Source organism: Pleurodeles waltl, chromosome 1_2 (genome assembly GCF_031143425.1).
Source record: "Pleurodeles waltl isolate 20211129_DDA chromosome 1_2, aPleWal1.hap1.20221129, whole genome shotgun sequence".
In the NCBI taxonomy this organism is placed as follows: Eukaryota; Metazoa; Chordata; class Amphibia; order Caudata; family Salamandridae; genus Pleurodeles; species Pleurodeles waltl.
Genome location: NC_090437.1, coordinates 820,384,380 through 820,399,293, shown reverse-complemented (window position 1 = coordinate 820,399,293; position 14,914 = coordinate 820,384,380).

Sequence of the window (14,914 nt, the reverse complement as noted above, 5' to 3'; positions counted from 1 at the left end):
ATCTATCTATCTATCTATCTATCTATCTATCTATCTATCTATCCCCTGGCGGTCCCCAGTAGGTAGCTATAGTTAGGACCTATGGCCAGATGGCCGAACCATTTTACTAGTTGAAATGGTCCGTAGTGCCTTTTGTGACCGGTAAAATGCATTTTGCCATGTACAAAATGCAAAATGTGACTAAGTAACTTGTTACTGAATCACATTTTGCTTTTGAATGATTTGGAAAGGAACACAGCAAAACATTCATATTTTACTTACTACTTGGAGGGGGTGGTAACCCATTCGCAAATGGGAAGGGGTCCTCAAGAATCACTGCCTACTCTTAAAAAATGAAAGCAACATTTTTCAATTTTCTTTTTGTGATGCATCCCGTTTTTTTCTAAGGAAAATGGGCTGCATTACATTTAAAAAACTGTCATTTGAAAAAGCAGTCACAGACATGGCGGTCTGCTGACCCCAGCAGGCTAACTATCCCTGTGAGTGCTGGCCATTCCGACTGGGTCCTGAATTGCGAGCTGCCTCATGAATATTGATGAGGCAGGTCCCTTGAGACCCATTTGGGAAGTCAAGTGTTAAACACACTGTAGTCACAATCACAAAGATTTGGAATAAGAAAATCGCAAACTGAATATTTTATACATTTGGCTCCTAGTTTCCATAGGAAAAGTGTTTTTTGTTTTGCCAATAACTTTAGCGCAGTTTAAGTAATCTTCACAAAATTTTCAAAACAATTTTGCCACTCACTTCAGCTGCAAACTGGAACGTTTTAGTGTAATTTATCAAGTGGGGGCTGAAAAAAAGGGGGGTCCCAAATGCCTTTTCCCCATGTAATTTACCATTTGGATTTTAGACATGACTACAACGTGAACCACCAAACAGAATTGCACCTAATTTGGCAGAAAGCTAGATCTTGGTCCAGAAATATTTCTTTTTGTGATTTGGTGTAAATTCGTTCAGGAGTTTTGGAGTTATTAAAGAAAAAATAAATATCTATATCTAGGATGCAAATCCTCTGTGGATCCAACTGACCTCATGGTGAGATATGATTGGCTGCCACCAGTTCAATGAAGAAGTGATATTAGCCATCTTGGGACTCAGACTTAGCTGGGCCCCAAGAAAAAACACTTAAAAAAAGACAAGGGGACAGGGTAAGAATACCCTGACTTCCAAAGACTGGTGGTGGGATCCCCCAGGGACCAAGCCGGGGGGGCCATATACGTTTTTATTAATTTTCTTGCAAATCCATGGTAGATCTGCAGATCCATTGTAAAAAAAAAAAAAAAAATCTCTGCTTCTTTTTATATGCGCCCTAGGCGGGCCAGGTCCCGGGGGGGTGGATTAATATATATAAATTGGGGAAAGAGGCACACGTGGTCCCCTCCCCAGGCTGAGTTCCCCCCTGTAGACACCATCCCCTGGGGCCCAGACAATATTCCAAAGGGGAGGGCACCTCCCAGGTCCAAATTCAGCCCCAGAGATGCCATCTCCTGGGGCCCTGCCATCCTACTAATAGGGGGAGGGGGTTGGGTTGCCATCCAGGGTCCCTGGGACTGATTTCGGCCCTAGGGCACCCATCCACTGGGGCCCGGCTGCAAAAACAAAGGGGATGGGGGCCCACACAGCCCCCTCCAGGAGCCATTAATGGCCCTGAGGACACATCTCCCAGGGCTGGCTCCAGCTATGTTCTGCAGTGCCCACCCCAGGACATAGCGTTTTTCCTGCCCGCATTGAAGCAGAACATATGTTTGCTCTTGTTGAGAGGGCACAATTTCAAAGCTCCCGCCAAGCGAGAGCAAACACTATGAGCCTGATTTACATATTGGCAGACGGGTTACTCCATCACAACGGTGACAGATATTCCATTCGCTTAAATTTAAATCCCATGGATTATAATGGCATATAGATTTCAGTTGACTGGATATCCGTCACTGTTGTGACGGAGTAATTTATCTGCAAATACCTAAATCATTCCCTAATTCCGCTCCCAGTGGGAGGGAGCATAAAAAATGTTGTTGCCCACTGGGAGCGGACTTTTCATCTGGCGGGCAGAGAAAAGATGAAAACATTGCTCCATGTTAGAAATGGGGTCTTTGGTTGAAAGTCAGGTTGCCCCCTGTTCAAGCAAGGACCCTCACTCTAGTCAGGGTAAAAGAGAATCACCCTCAGTTAACCCCTGCTTACCCCCTTGGTAGCTTGGCAGAGCAGTAGGCTTAACTTCAGAGTGCTAGGAGTAAAGTATTTGTACCAACACACACAGTAACTTAATGAAAACACTACAAAATGACACAACACCAGTTTAGAAAAATAGGAAATATTTATCTAAACAAAACAAGACTAAAATGACAAAAATCCGACATACACAAGTCAAGTTATGAATTTTTAAAGATTAAACTAAAAAATAGCGCTTAGAAACACAAAATGCTTCGATGAGGTGTTAACACGGTGTCATGACGGATTCGTTCCCAACAAGCTGACACCAGCGGCGCCGGACACGGAGTCGCATAGACCCCCAAGTACAGTACCTTTGGTGAAGAGTGAAAACAAGTCGATGTGCGAAGTCGGGGATCACGGCGTCTGTGCGAAACGTTGAATTCGAGTGGCTTCGGTAACGATGTGGTGCGGCGACTTCCACGGAGTCGTGTACTTCAGCGGGGCTGCTGCGGCATCGGGCCTGTGAAGGTCGTCACGTTCCAGTGAAGATCACGGAGTCGGTTGCAGGCGGCGTCCGTGGCGGCGGTCTGAAGTCGTCCGAAGTCGATTGCCTTGGATTTCCACCAGCTTTCCTTTCAAGGGCCCAGGGACTGGTTAGGGCACCACTTATCAGAGCAGGAGTCTCTCCAGAGACTCCAGGTGCTGGCAGAGAGAAGTCTTTGCTGTCCCTGAGACTTCAAACAACAGGAGGCAAGCTCTAAATCAAGCCCTTGGAGATTTCTTCACAAGATGGAAGGCACACAAAGTCCAGTCTTTGCCCTCTTACTCTGGCAGAAGCAGAAATTGCCGGATAGCTCCACAAAGCACAGTCACAGGCAGGGCAGCACTTCTCCTCAGCTCTTCAGCTCTTCTCCAGGCAGAAGTTCCTCTTGATGTCCAGAAGTGATCTAAGGTCTATGGTTTTGGGTGCCCTTCTTATACCCAATTTCCCTTTTGAAGTAGGCCTACTTCAAAGTAAAGTCTCTTTTGAATGTGAAATCCTGCCTTGCCCAGGCCAGGCCCCAGACACTCACCAGGGGGTCTGAGACTGCATTGTGTGAGGACAGGCACAGCCCTTTCAGGTGTAAGTGACCACTCCTACCCTCCCTCCTAGCACAGATGGCTCATCAGGAAATGCAGACTACACCCCAGCTCCTTTTGTGTCACTGTCTAGTGTGAGGTGCAACCAGGCCAACTGTCAACTGACCCAGACAGGGAATCCACAAATAGGCAGAGTCACAGAAATGGTATAAGCAAGAAAATGCTCACTTTCTAAAAGTGGCATTTTTTTAACACACAATCTTAAAATCAACTTTACTAAAAGATGTATTTTTAAGTTGTGAGCTCAGAGACCCCAAACTCCACATGTCCATCGGCTCCCAAAGGGAATCTACACTTTAATTCGATTTAAAGGTAGCCCCCATGTTAACCCATGAGAGGGACAGGCCTTGCAACAGTGAAAAACAAATTTAGCAATATTTCACTTTCAGGACATATAAAACACATTACTATATGTCCTACCTTAACCATACACTGCACCTTCCCCTTGGGGCTCTCTAGGGCCTACCTTAGGGGTGTATTACATGTAAGAAAAGGGAAGGTTTAGGCCTGGCAAGTGGGTACACTTGCCAAGTCGGATTTACAGTTAAAACAGCACACACAGACACTGCAGTGGCAGGTCTGAGACATGATTACAGAGCTACTTATGTGGGTGGCACAACCAGTGCTGCAGGCCCACTAGTAATATTTGATTTACAGGCCCTGGCACCTCTAGTGCACTTTACTAGGGACTTACTAGTAAATAAAATATGCCAATCATGGATAAACCAATTACATACAATTTACACAGAGAGCATATGCACTTTAGCCCTGGTTAGCAGTGGTAAAGTGCTCAGAGTTCAAAAGCCAACAGCAACAGGTCGTAAAAAATAGGAGGCAGGAGGCAAAAAGATTGGGGATGACCCTGCATAAGCAAAAAAAGTCCAGCACTCCAGTACTCAGAGAGAAGCATTTTTAGCTGCTCCCTGTGGGAGGGAGCAATGGTAGCTCCTGCTGGAGGTGGAAAGCCAGCTGGGGCAACGGGTGTGTGGGGTTGCCCTCATGTCCCCCAATAAGGGGATGGTGGGTGCCCTGGGTTGGCACCAGGCCACCCAACATTTACTGCCTGTGCCCCAGTTGATGGGGCCCCTGGGGCCTACATCGGCCCTAGGAGAAGGCTGTGCTCCTCACTCCCTGTTAACAAAATGGCCTGAGGAGGGGGTCTTTGTGATGCCCCCACCCATAATTACAGTGGTGTTCCCTATGGGATAAGGTCCCTAGGGCCACATATGGCCCAAGGAGGGGGACACATGCCTCCTCAAAATGTACCAAGTCCTGGAGTATGGGATCCCTGGGGCTGAAATTGATGCAGCGAGGGTGGCTGCTTGCCACGATTCTGGGTTGGCTGCCTTTAGGGGGTTAGACACAGGGCCTAGCGGCCAACCCCTTTAATGCCTTTAATTCAGGTTTTGTAAAGCATGGCAAATCACCCATGAGAGTCTCAAGGCACTGAATTTTAGGCAAGGGAAGATTGAGTGATTTGCCCGGAATCACAGGATGTTGAGCCAATGCAGAGGCTTGAACCTGGGTTCCCCCAGCTTTGAAGACAGCAGCTCAGGCCGTTACACCACATCCTCTTTCTTATGTCATATGCACCCCCTGCTGAGCACCGCCAAAGGCCCTGCATGGCGTGGGGTTGAATTACAGCACTGTAGTTAAATATTACTCTACGTTCAAAGAATCCTAGGAATTAACCTAAAAAATGGAAGGTTGCAATGACGCTATAGTTAGGTAATACCATAAAAAAATGTTGAAATTCACTGAAAAAAAAAAAAGGTTACAGGGACGTTATAGTTAGGTTTAGATTTTACACACATAAAACCATAGAAATTCAGCAGTTATATTTACACTTATGTCAAGAAACTATAACTAGTGCCCTAAGTTAACTATAACTTACGCCCTTGCCATGCACTCCTATTTATCTTACATTCTACATCACTCATGACTTATTCTGTGACATCACTGATAAGATCACTGCTACATTTGCAATAAAATTATTGATGAAAAAACTGTGCATGGCAGGAGCGTGAGTCATAGTTGCCTTAGGGCACGAGTTACAGTTTCTTGAGATAAGTATAACCTGGATGACTGATGAATTTCAATGGTTTTGTGTGTCTAAACATATACATATATAAAGATATGAAAATATGAGATAAAAATATATGTCTATATATTCCTATATACCTATAAATAGATATACAGATTATAAATATAGTTGTTTTAGACACAACTGCAGCCGTAACCACTGGACGGAATAACACCAGATTTGGCAGAAAGATAGGTCTTGGTCCAGAAAGCGCACTTCTTGTTATTTTGTATAAATCCGCTCAGTAGTTTTTGTGATATCTAAAGAAAGTCACATTTGTATATCTGAGTGGAGCCTAAGCCTAGATCTCATGATGGGATCAAATTGGCTGTTAGCAGTTCAAGCAGAACATGCTGGCAGCCATCTTGGGACCAATATATATGATAGCACCCCATTGAAATGCATTGTAGTGAATGTCAGGTTTTGAGGGTCACAAAAAGGAGAATGTACAAAGGGTGATAACAGATTTTAGTTATCTAAATCATTTGATGCTAAGATTATTTTACCCTGTGGAAAAGCCTTCTGCTGGGATTTCATGACTCATGTTTGAGAGAGAACTGTTTTTCCATAGAAGGTTATGGAAGGTGCTCCATAAGCTAAAATGAGAGCATATTTTCTGTAAATTCACACTATCTTTCTGAGCCATATGAGAATGATGTCTGACATTTTCAGTAGAATATGCACTTACAACAGGAGCAGCCTGCCAGTTGATTCCCTTGTCGTCTACTGCAGCCTCCCAGAGGGTTCTAATGAACAACTAGAGCGCTAACAGTCTTAGTTATGACAAAAGTGTTGCACACCTGAAGCCATCTTGATTGAATCAAACTGGTAAAACTTAAAACATTTAATTTAGAAAGCAACACAATGAGGAGTTCCATTTGTCCTAGAAATTATGCTTAGTTCTGCAGAAATAAAGTTTACAACACATTTTGAGTGTGTCCAAAACACTTATTTCTTTTTTTGTTTTTTTTTGCAGTTTTATATTGTGCAGACTTGACCCTAAGGTATTGGAGTACTTTGTATAAGCGTCAGTTACATTACACAAGGACACATTCCTTTTGGGTTTTTGGCATGTGGAGATTAAGTGATTTGCCCAGAATCATAAGATAATGAGCTGATGCTAAAACCAGATTCCTCAGTTGCAAAGTATGCAGCTCTAGCCGTAACGCAACATTCTCTCTCCTAATTGTGAAATATGATCAAGTGATCTACTGGATAAAAAAAACATCAATAGAGCAAATAATTTAATAGTGCGTTGTCTCTATTTGAGGACTCAGAAAATATGTCCTAATTTTTGTTTTTAAATGCACTAATCATATTTTCTATGGGAATAAGACCTCATTTTTATAATTTGTAAAGGAAATGCTTTAGGTATTACAGTTTTGTTTACATCAACATGGCATCAATCGTGGCACACTTTTGGAATAAATATAGAATGGTAGCTATCTAGTTGTTTATTTGAATACTAAGAGGAGGCAGATGTCAGGAGCACAGACTCAGATAATTGAGAGCAGGGAGGAGTGTGCAGAGGTAACAAGTTGACCACACTGGGCAGGCGGGAGGGCCAGTGGCAGAACGACGGACAATGGAGGGCAGGGGAAAGGGGGCAGGTTCGCCAAACATACCATGCAGGCCCAGCAAGAGAGGCTGTGGCAAAATAACAGACCATTGAGGGCAGAAGGAAGAGGCAGTGGCAGTACGACCATACATGCCAAGAGACCCAATTCAGGCAGGAGACTCCCAATGTTTTTAAGCCCAAAATGGCTTTATTTTATTTGTCTCCTGCCTAAAATCTCCTCTTTTTCAATGTTAGTCAATGGGGAAAATCATTTCCCAAGGTTTTGTTTCAAAACCTCCCTCTTAACAAGTTCAAAATATTGGTAAGTATGGTACATTAGATCATAGAGGGCAGGAGGAAGGGGATAGGAACATGGAATCGTATCACAGAGGGCAGGAGGGAGATGGGCAGGGATACCAAATTGACATTACAGGGCAGACATCAGGGGTTGCAGCAGTACAATACACCACACAGTGCAAACGAGACAGCAGTGTAGGATCACGGACTATGGAAAGCAATAAGGAGGGGACAGGGCCATGCACATGGACAACAGAGACAAGAGAGGAAAGAGGTAAGGGCAGCAAGCTGACCATACAGGAAAACAGGAGGGACAGTTGCAGCATAACAGACCATGAAGGGCAGGATGGAGGGGGCAGGGGCACAACAACAGACCAGACAAGGCAGGAAGGAGGGAATAGGAGCCTGTGTATGGAAAACAGAGGGCTGAGGGAAAGGGGGCAGAACTGTAACAGCAAGCTGACCATGGGGCAGGCGAGCTGGGCACTGGCAGCATAATATATGATGGAGGGCAACAGTGAAACTATAATAGGGTACAGACAGATGACAGAGGGAAGGTGGGAGAGGGGCAGGAAGCTGATCACACAGGGCTGGTGGGAGGGGCTGTGGTATCACAGAAGGCCATGCATGGCAAGTGGGAGGGGTAGTGGTAGCACAAAGGCCATGTTGGGCAAGAGAGATGGGGCCATAGAAGACAGAAGGGATAGGTAGGGGCTGGACACAGGCAAAGAAGGGCAGGAGAAGGGGCTTCATATCAGACCACATGGGGTGGACAGGAGGAACAGCTGCAGCACAGCAAAACATGGAGGGAAGAAGGGAATGGCAGCAAAATGGACCATGGAAGACAGAAGGGAGGGGATAGGAGCATGGAACATGAACAGCTAGGGTGGAGGTGTCAGGTATAGACTGTAGTCATCGGACCATGCTAGGCTAGGCAGTGTCTCAACAGAGCACTCAGAGTAGATAGGACAGGCAGTGCCAGGTCAATAGAACATGGTGGGCAAAAATGAGGGAGCTGGGGCAAGCACACAGACATTGGAGGAAAGGGGAAAGGAGGGTAGGGGCAGCAGGCTAAGCACAGAGGTTAAGCAGGAGGGCAATGGTGGGACATAGAATTGGGAAATGGTGGGCTGAAGGAATGGGAAGAGGCATCAAGCTGAATGGAGGGCAGTGGCAGCACATCGGACCATGCAGGGCAAGAGGGAAGGGGCTGATGCATGGACTCAGACAACAGAGGGTAGGGAGGAGGTTAATGTGGCAGCAAGCTAAGTGTTCAGGGCAGGCAGGAATGGCAGTGGCAGAACAACAGCCACACACGGCTGTAATGAAGGAGCATGGGCATGGACCTGGCCAATGGATGGCAAGGAGAAGGGGGGCATGTCCCGCAAGCTTGGGGGGCAGAGCAATGCCAGGCCAGATGCTGCATCCAACTTTGCCCCCCCACCACTGTGCTTTGTGAAGGGCATTTTACTTAACAATAAAAAAAACTTAAAAATTCACTGAAAAAAGCGAAGGTTACAAGTACATTATGGAAATATAATTAAATGTAAACCTTAGAAATTCACTAAAAACAAAGGTTACAGGGAGATTATAGTTAGGTTCAGATTATACATGCACAAAACCATAGAAATGTAGTTGTTGTAGTTAGAGTTACTTCGAGTAACTATAACTTGTGCCCTAACGTAACTATAACTTGTACCCTTGCCATGCACTGCTTTTAGAAATTGGGTCTCAAGTTGGCAGAGGTATGCACCCTGTCCATGAAGGGGGCACAATCTTAGGCAGGGCAAGTCACAACACAACCTAAATTATCCTTTGCTCACCCTCCAGTAGCTTGGCACAGAGCAGGCAGGCTTAATTTAGAAGGAAATGTATAATGTATTTGGGCAATAACTCATACAGTAACACAGTGAAAACACCACAATAAGAACTCCACACCAATTTAGGAAAATATATAATATTTACCTGAATAAAATAAGACCAAAACAACAAAAATCCAATATGCACAAGTCGACATCACTTTTAGAAATGTTAAATGAGTCTCAATCCTTAAGAATCATTTGTTGTATCCTTTTAACACACAGTACCTGGAATGCATCAACAATAGCGACACAGTGGGGCCGCAGAGAAGGAGAGGCATTGAAAAGTAAAGCGATGAGTAGATTTGCATGAGTGGCAAAGTTGACGCACCGTTTCTTTCCACACTGAAAGGTATTGCTTCAGTTTCCAGGAGCGCAGCCTCGGTTCCTCACTAGGATGTAGAGATATTTTGATTACTAGGGATGATGCGTGGAAAACCCAGAGCACATTGAGTAGAGGCAACAGGCATTGTGTTGATCTGGCAGTGTATGCAGTGATTTTTAAGGTGCGAGCAGTGGCAAAGTGCCCAGAGTCCCAAAGCCAACAAAAACAAGGTCAGGAAAAGAGGAGGAAGAAAGCAGAAAGTTTGGGGTGACCCTTCAAAACGGGCCATTTTCCAGCAACTGCTAATTACCCAGATATTACATCACTCATGACATCTTCTATGACATCATTGATAATATCTCTATAACATTTGCAGTAAAACTTTATTTTTGATGAGAAAACTGTGCACTGTGAGGGCGCAAGATATAGTTACTATAGGGCACAAGTTATAGTTGCTTGAAATACCTCCAACTTCAAACACACACATGTGGCCCGATTCACAAAGGTAAACTTAGACCAAAAGTCTAAATTTAGACCAAAAGTCTAACTTTACTTGTAGTAAAGTTAGACTTTTGGTCTAAGTTTAGACTTTTGGTCTAAACCTAGACTGAAAGTCTAAACTTAGACAAAAAGTGTAACTTTACTACGAGTAAAATTAGACTTTTGGTCTGACTTTACCTTTGTGAATCAGGCCAGTCATCTTTGCATTCGTCCCTTCAAATACAAATCAACAAAATAACGTACACGTTTCTCAGAGTCGAACGTAGCATGAGTGGAAGCTATGCACAAAGTTGCTTATGGACTGGGACACTCAGTTAAATGATGCTTCACTATGGGGGTCATTCTGACCATGGCGGTAATTACCACCATGGCGGAGGTCGGCGGTAGCACCGCCAACAGGCTGGCGGTGCACCGCTGGGCATTCTGACCGCGGCGGTTCAGCCGTGGCCAGAAACGGAAAGTCGGCGGTGTACCGCCGACTTTCCGCTGCCCGTCTAAATCCTCCATGGCGACGGAGCGCGCTGGATTCTGACACCCCCTACCGCCATCCTGTTCATGGCGGCTCTCCCGCCATGAACAGGATGGCGGTAGGGGGTGCCGCGGGGCCCCTGGGGGCCCCTGCCGTGCCCATGCCAATGGCATGGGCACGGCAGGGGCCCCCGTAAGAGGGCCCCAAAAAATATTTCAGTGTCTGCCCAGCAGACACTGAAATACGCGATGGGTGCAACTGCACCTGTCGCACCTCCCCACTCCGCCGGCTCAATTCTGAGCCGGCATCCTAGTGGGAAGGTTGATTTGCCCTGGGCTGGCGGGCGGTCTTTTGGCGGCCGCCCACCAGCCCAGGGCAAATGTCAGAATCACCGCCGCGGTCGACCGCGGTGCGGTGTTCTGACGGCGGTACCTTGGCGGACGGCCTCCGCCGTCCACCAAGGTCAGAATGACCCCCTATGTGTTTTCTGCTTTCCTCCCCATTTTAAAGAAATTGGTAAATATGATATGGCTTTTCATAGTGAAAAGCTAGGCATTCTTGTGAGAACATGACTCTTTTGCCAATCCATTCCTGTTGGATCTGGCCCTTTCTGCAGGGTCTCCACAGATTTTTGCATACCTCTGCCTTTCTTTGCTGAACCTGTTTCTCTTTACTTTCAGGAATCTGTGTACTTTTTCTCTGCTAAGCCGTTGTTAAACTCTCCTGTAAACATAGTAAAATGTACCTACACCTAAATTGACACATTTTATTTACTTTTCGGTCCGTAATAAATGGTATGACATGCACACAAGGTCTGCAAATTAAATGCTACTATTGGGCAGCAGCACTCATTGTGCCAGCCACTAAAGTAGACTTTTCAAACCTGTTTCAGGCCTGCTACTGCAGCTTTAAATTGCCATGCGACATGGAAAAACAAATATTTTACCAGCCCTAAGTCTTCCTCAGATGGTATAAGCTTTTAAGGTAGGCCTTAAAGGCTTATAGAGCAGGCTGCATTGTATTTAAAGTAGGACATGTGTACTCAAGGTTTACATTTCATGACAGTGAAAAAACTTCTAAAGTTCTTTTTCACTGTTGCAAGACCTATCTTTCCCATTGACTAAAACTGGGCTAAATTATCACATTTAATATGTGCTATCTCCAGATCGTGAACAGGAACACATATGCTGTTTACACTTAAATGAATTGTAATTTAAATCCATCTTTAATGGTGAAGTCAGATTTTAAGCTACACTTCTGAAAATTCCACTTTTAGAAAGCTGCCATTTGCTTGTCCCAACTAACAGTGACTTTCAGCCAGCGTCTTTGATCCCATGACTGTGAATTGTTCTGCTTTTTAGGTTTGTGTATTGTTTCCAGACAGTGAGACAAAGGGGGTTAGGTATGGACAGAATGGGCCATCCTGACAGCATGGGTGGAGAGTAGCTGTACCCAGCCTCATTTAACCTTCAAAGGACCTTGTGTACAGCACACACAAGGAAACATGACACCAGGTCTGCCCTGCCTTGTCGGGAAGAGGAAGACTAGGTCAGAACCAGTTTAGGGGTAGGACACTAGGACACCAACTATAAAAATAGGAGCTTCAGTATCATTCACCAAAACATTCCTACACCTATGGAGCATTCAGAAGAACTGCCTTGCTGTCTGAAGAGAAGGATAATTGACGAATGTTATTTACTTGTTGGTTTCTAGTAAATGGTACTACATGCACCCAGGGCCTGCAAATTAAATGCTACTATTAGGAAGCAGCACTCATTGTGCTATCCACAAGGCAGGGGTGGTTGTCTGAGTAGGACTTCCACTAAGCTCAACTCAGCTTTTCTTTTACAGTTTCTATCTGTGCCAAAAAAGAAATATCACTTTCAGCAATGTCATGTCTGATAATGTTATTTAGTACACATGTCCTGCCTGACAGTCCAGACCACCATTCCTACCATCAGTTATTTAAAAGCACAGCCCCATAAATCATACTGTTGTAGAGTTTGCCTCTCTACCAAGGGATTTACTGGCAGAGGTGGTGGGCCTACAGTAAGTTGGGCCATGAGACTTGGTGCCTGGGCCAAATCTAAAGCTATTCTTAAGGGAAATCTTGGTTTATACTTGAGCAAATTCTGACACCAGATTTACATGGTCAATAGGCCAACACAGCAAACAAACATGGAAGTCAGTCAGCACAACCTGCTGCTTGCTTCCAAAACACTTGATTTATGTTCTCAATTTGAGAGATGTTTCTGCAAAGTGCCATTAACGTAAATATCTTCATGGTGCTAGTTATAGGGATAAGGTTGTAGGTGCATGTTTGGCGCTACTTGTGTGTTCCTTGGTTAAGAGACTTATTGTAATGAATCGGGTTCTTTAGGATATGAAACAAGAATTGCTCTAAGACTTTCCCATCAACGAAGGCAAATCATCACAATCTCTCAACAGCAGCTATCATGAACTAGTATTATGTGCTTCTAAGCACAGGTTTTTCAGCGCACAGATCAATGCCAGAATTTACATGATGCCACAGAAAGTCCCACTGTTCATTATGAGTGACCGGACTCACTAAGGGAGCTGTTTTAACTATGTTCTGTCACATACCCATGCTAAGAAGACTTAAGGCTCCAGACTTCTCTGCTCTCAGTGTGGCCTTTCCTCATTTGGCTCCAGACGTGTGCCTGTGCCTTTGTTTGCCTGCTTCTCACTTTTTCCTTTTGGGCGACTGCTAATAACCATGTGCATACCATCTGTGTAATATATATTGGCTTACACGTAAAATACATATTTATTCTCTTTTTTGCCTCCTGTTGTTTCTGCCTTACAAAGACATTATATCCTGGCCCTCTAGTTTCTGGTGTTGTCCAGGAATCCTGTCCTGCGTGGCTTGTCCTGAAGCGTGTGCTGCCACTTGCTGATGTATTCCTGCCTCTCCAGCTGAATGGTTTTGATTCTTCTGAATATTTTGTATTTTGTACAGTTGCTATTCCTGTAGTTCATTTATTGGGCAGTGACTTTAACTGTGGATATAGTTTCTCTTCTGGATATTGCCTTCAGTAAGGGACAGGATAGGAATCTATCTGACAGGAGCAACACAATGATGTGAAAGTGGTGATTAATGATTTCCTTGGTGCTTACAGGAGGACACCCCATAGCACAACAAAAAGAGCCCCCACTGATGTGCTGTTTGGCTGTACTGCAGTAGACATCATCCCACATGCTCAAGCGTCGAGACCCTTCCATTACACACACTAGCCAGCCACAGGAAGAGAGCGCAAAATAACTCCAGAGCTAGTCGGGATCACAGCTCAAGAGAATTGAGCATTGTGGTCAGCGATATGGTGTTTGTGCAAAATTCCCATAAGGTAGAATATTCTGCCTGTCATTCAAGAGCTACCCATTCCTGGTGATAGGATGAAAAAAGTAAAATGGTAACGGAGAGGAGAGGAAGTGATCAAGTTACTAGAAACATATCATTTCAGAAGTGGTGGGGTGAGTGCCTTAAGGGCAGTGGTGGGTCCAACTTCGAATGGCTGAATGATGAATGGGTGCCCATATGAATAAAAAGTGTAATTGTGAGCTAATTGAACACCAAGAGTCGCCTATGCCAAGAGTGAGAGCCACTTCGAGTATCCCCCCCCTTCCAAGGAGCACTCATACCGTCTACCTTCCCAGATTGGATGACCCCAAAAACTGAAGGACTGCATCTGTTGAGAAGTGTGTCTGGTGAGAAGATTGCCTATCTGGAATTTTACCTATTAATTGTTACCTTGGCTCAAGTGTTAGTAAGCTACATAAAGGTTTGGAGGGCTGTAGTGTGTCAAGTGACACAAAAAACTGACAACTGACATGCATTTCACATCATCCTGACACAGGGCATGGCATCAGGGATGTTCAGCAAAGAGAGGACTGGGACTGTGCTTGGAAGGTAATGGCCAGGTGTCAAATACATTCCTGGTGTCTGCTGAGTCAGTTGTAGTGCATCTTGCAGAGATTCCTCATGGAGCTCAGGCTGATTGGATAGCACATTTATAAATCAGATGGTATAAGTTTCCAGTCATTTATCTCCATGTGTTGCATCAGGACAGCACACAGCCCATTGGGGTTTGCATTTACAATCAGCTTAGGCAATTATGTGTAGTTGAAATATGCCATGATGGTATCCTGCAGAACAGCTTCTTTTCTGCTTTTGAACACCTATTCCTCCATCTCACCCCAGTTTCACAATCCTGTTGCTTTGGTGAGCTATTGTAGTGGTCCAGCTTAAGCAGTGAGATTGAGGTTGAACCTCTTGTATGAGTCCTACTTCAACTGAGGATTGAGGTGGCTCAGCTTCCTTCAGATCAGTCTCTTTGCTAAGGTCTACTCAAATGCCATCCCCCGAAAATATGTAATCATAAAATGTATTCTCCTGTTGCAGAAAATATCATTTTCACCTATTTAACATCAGACATTTGCCTGCTCTCATCTAGAGAGTGGTTGACAATGGCTGTTGGTGATCTTCAATGGATAGTACATGGATGAGGAT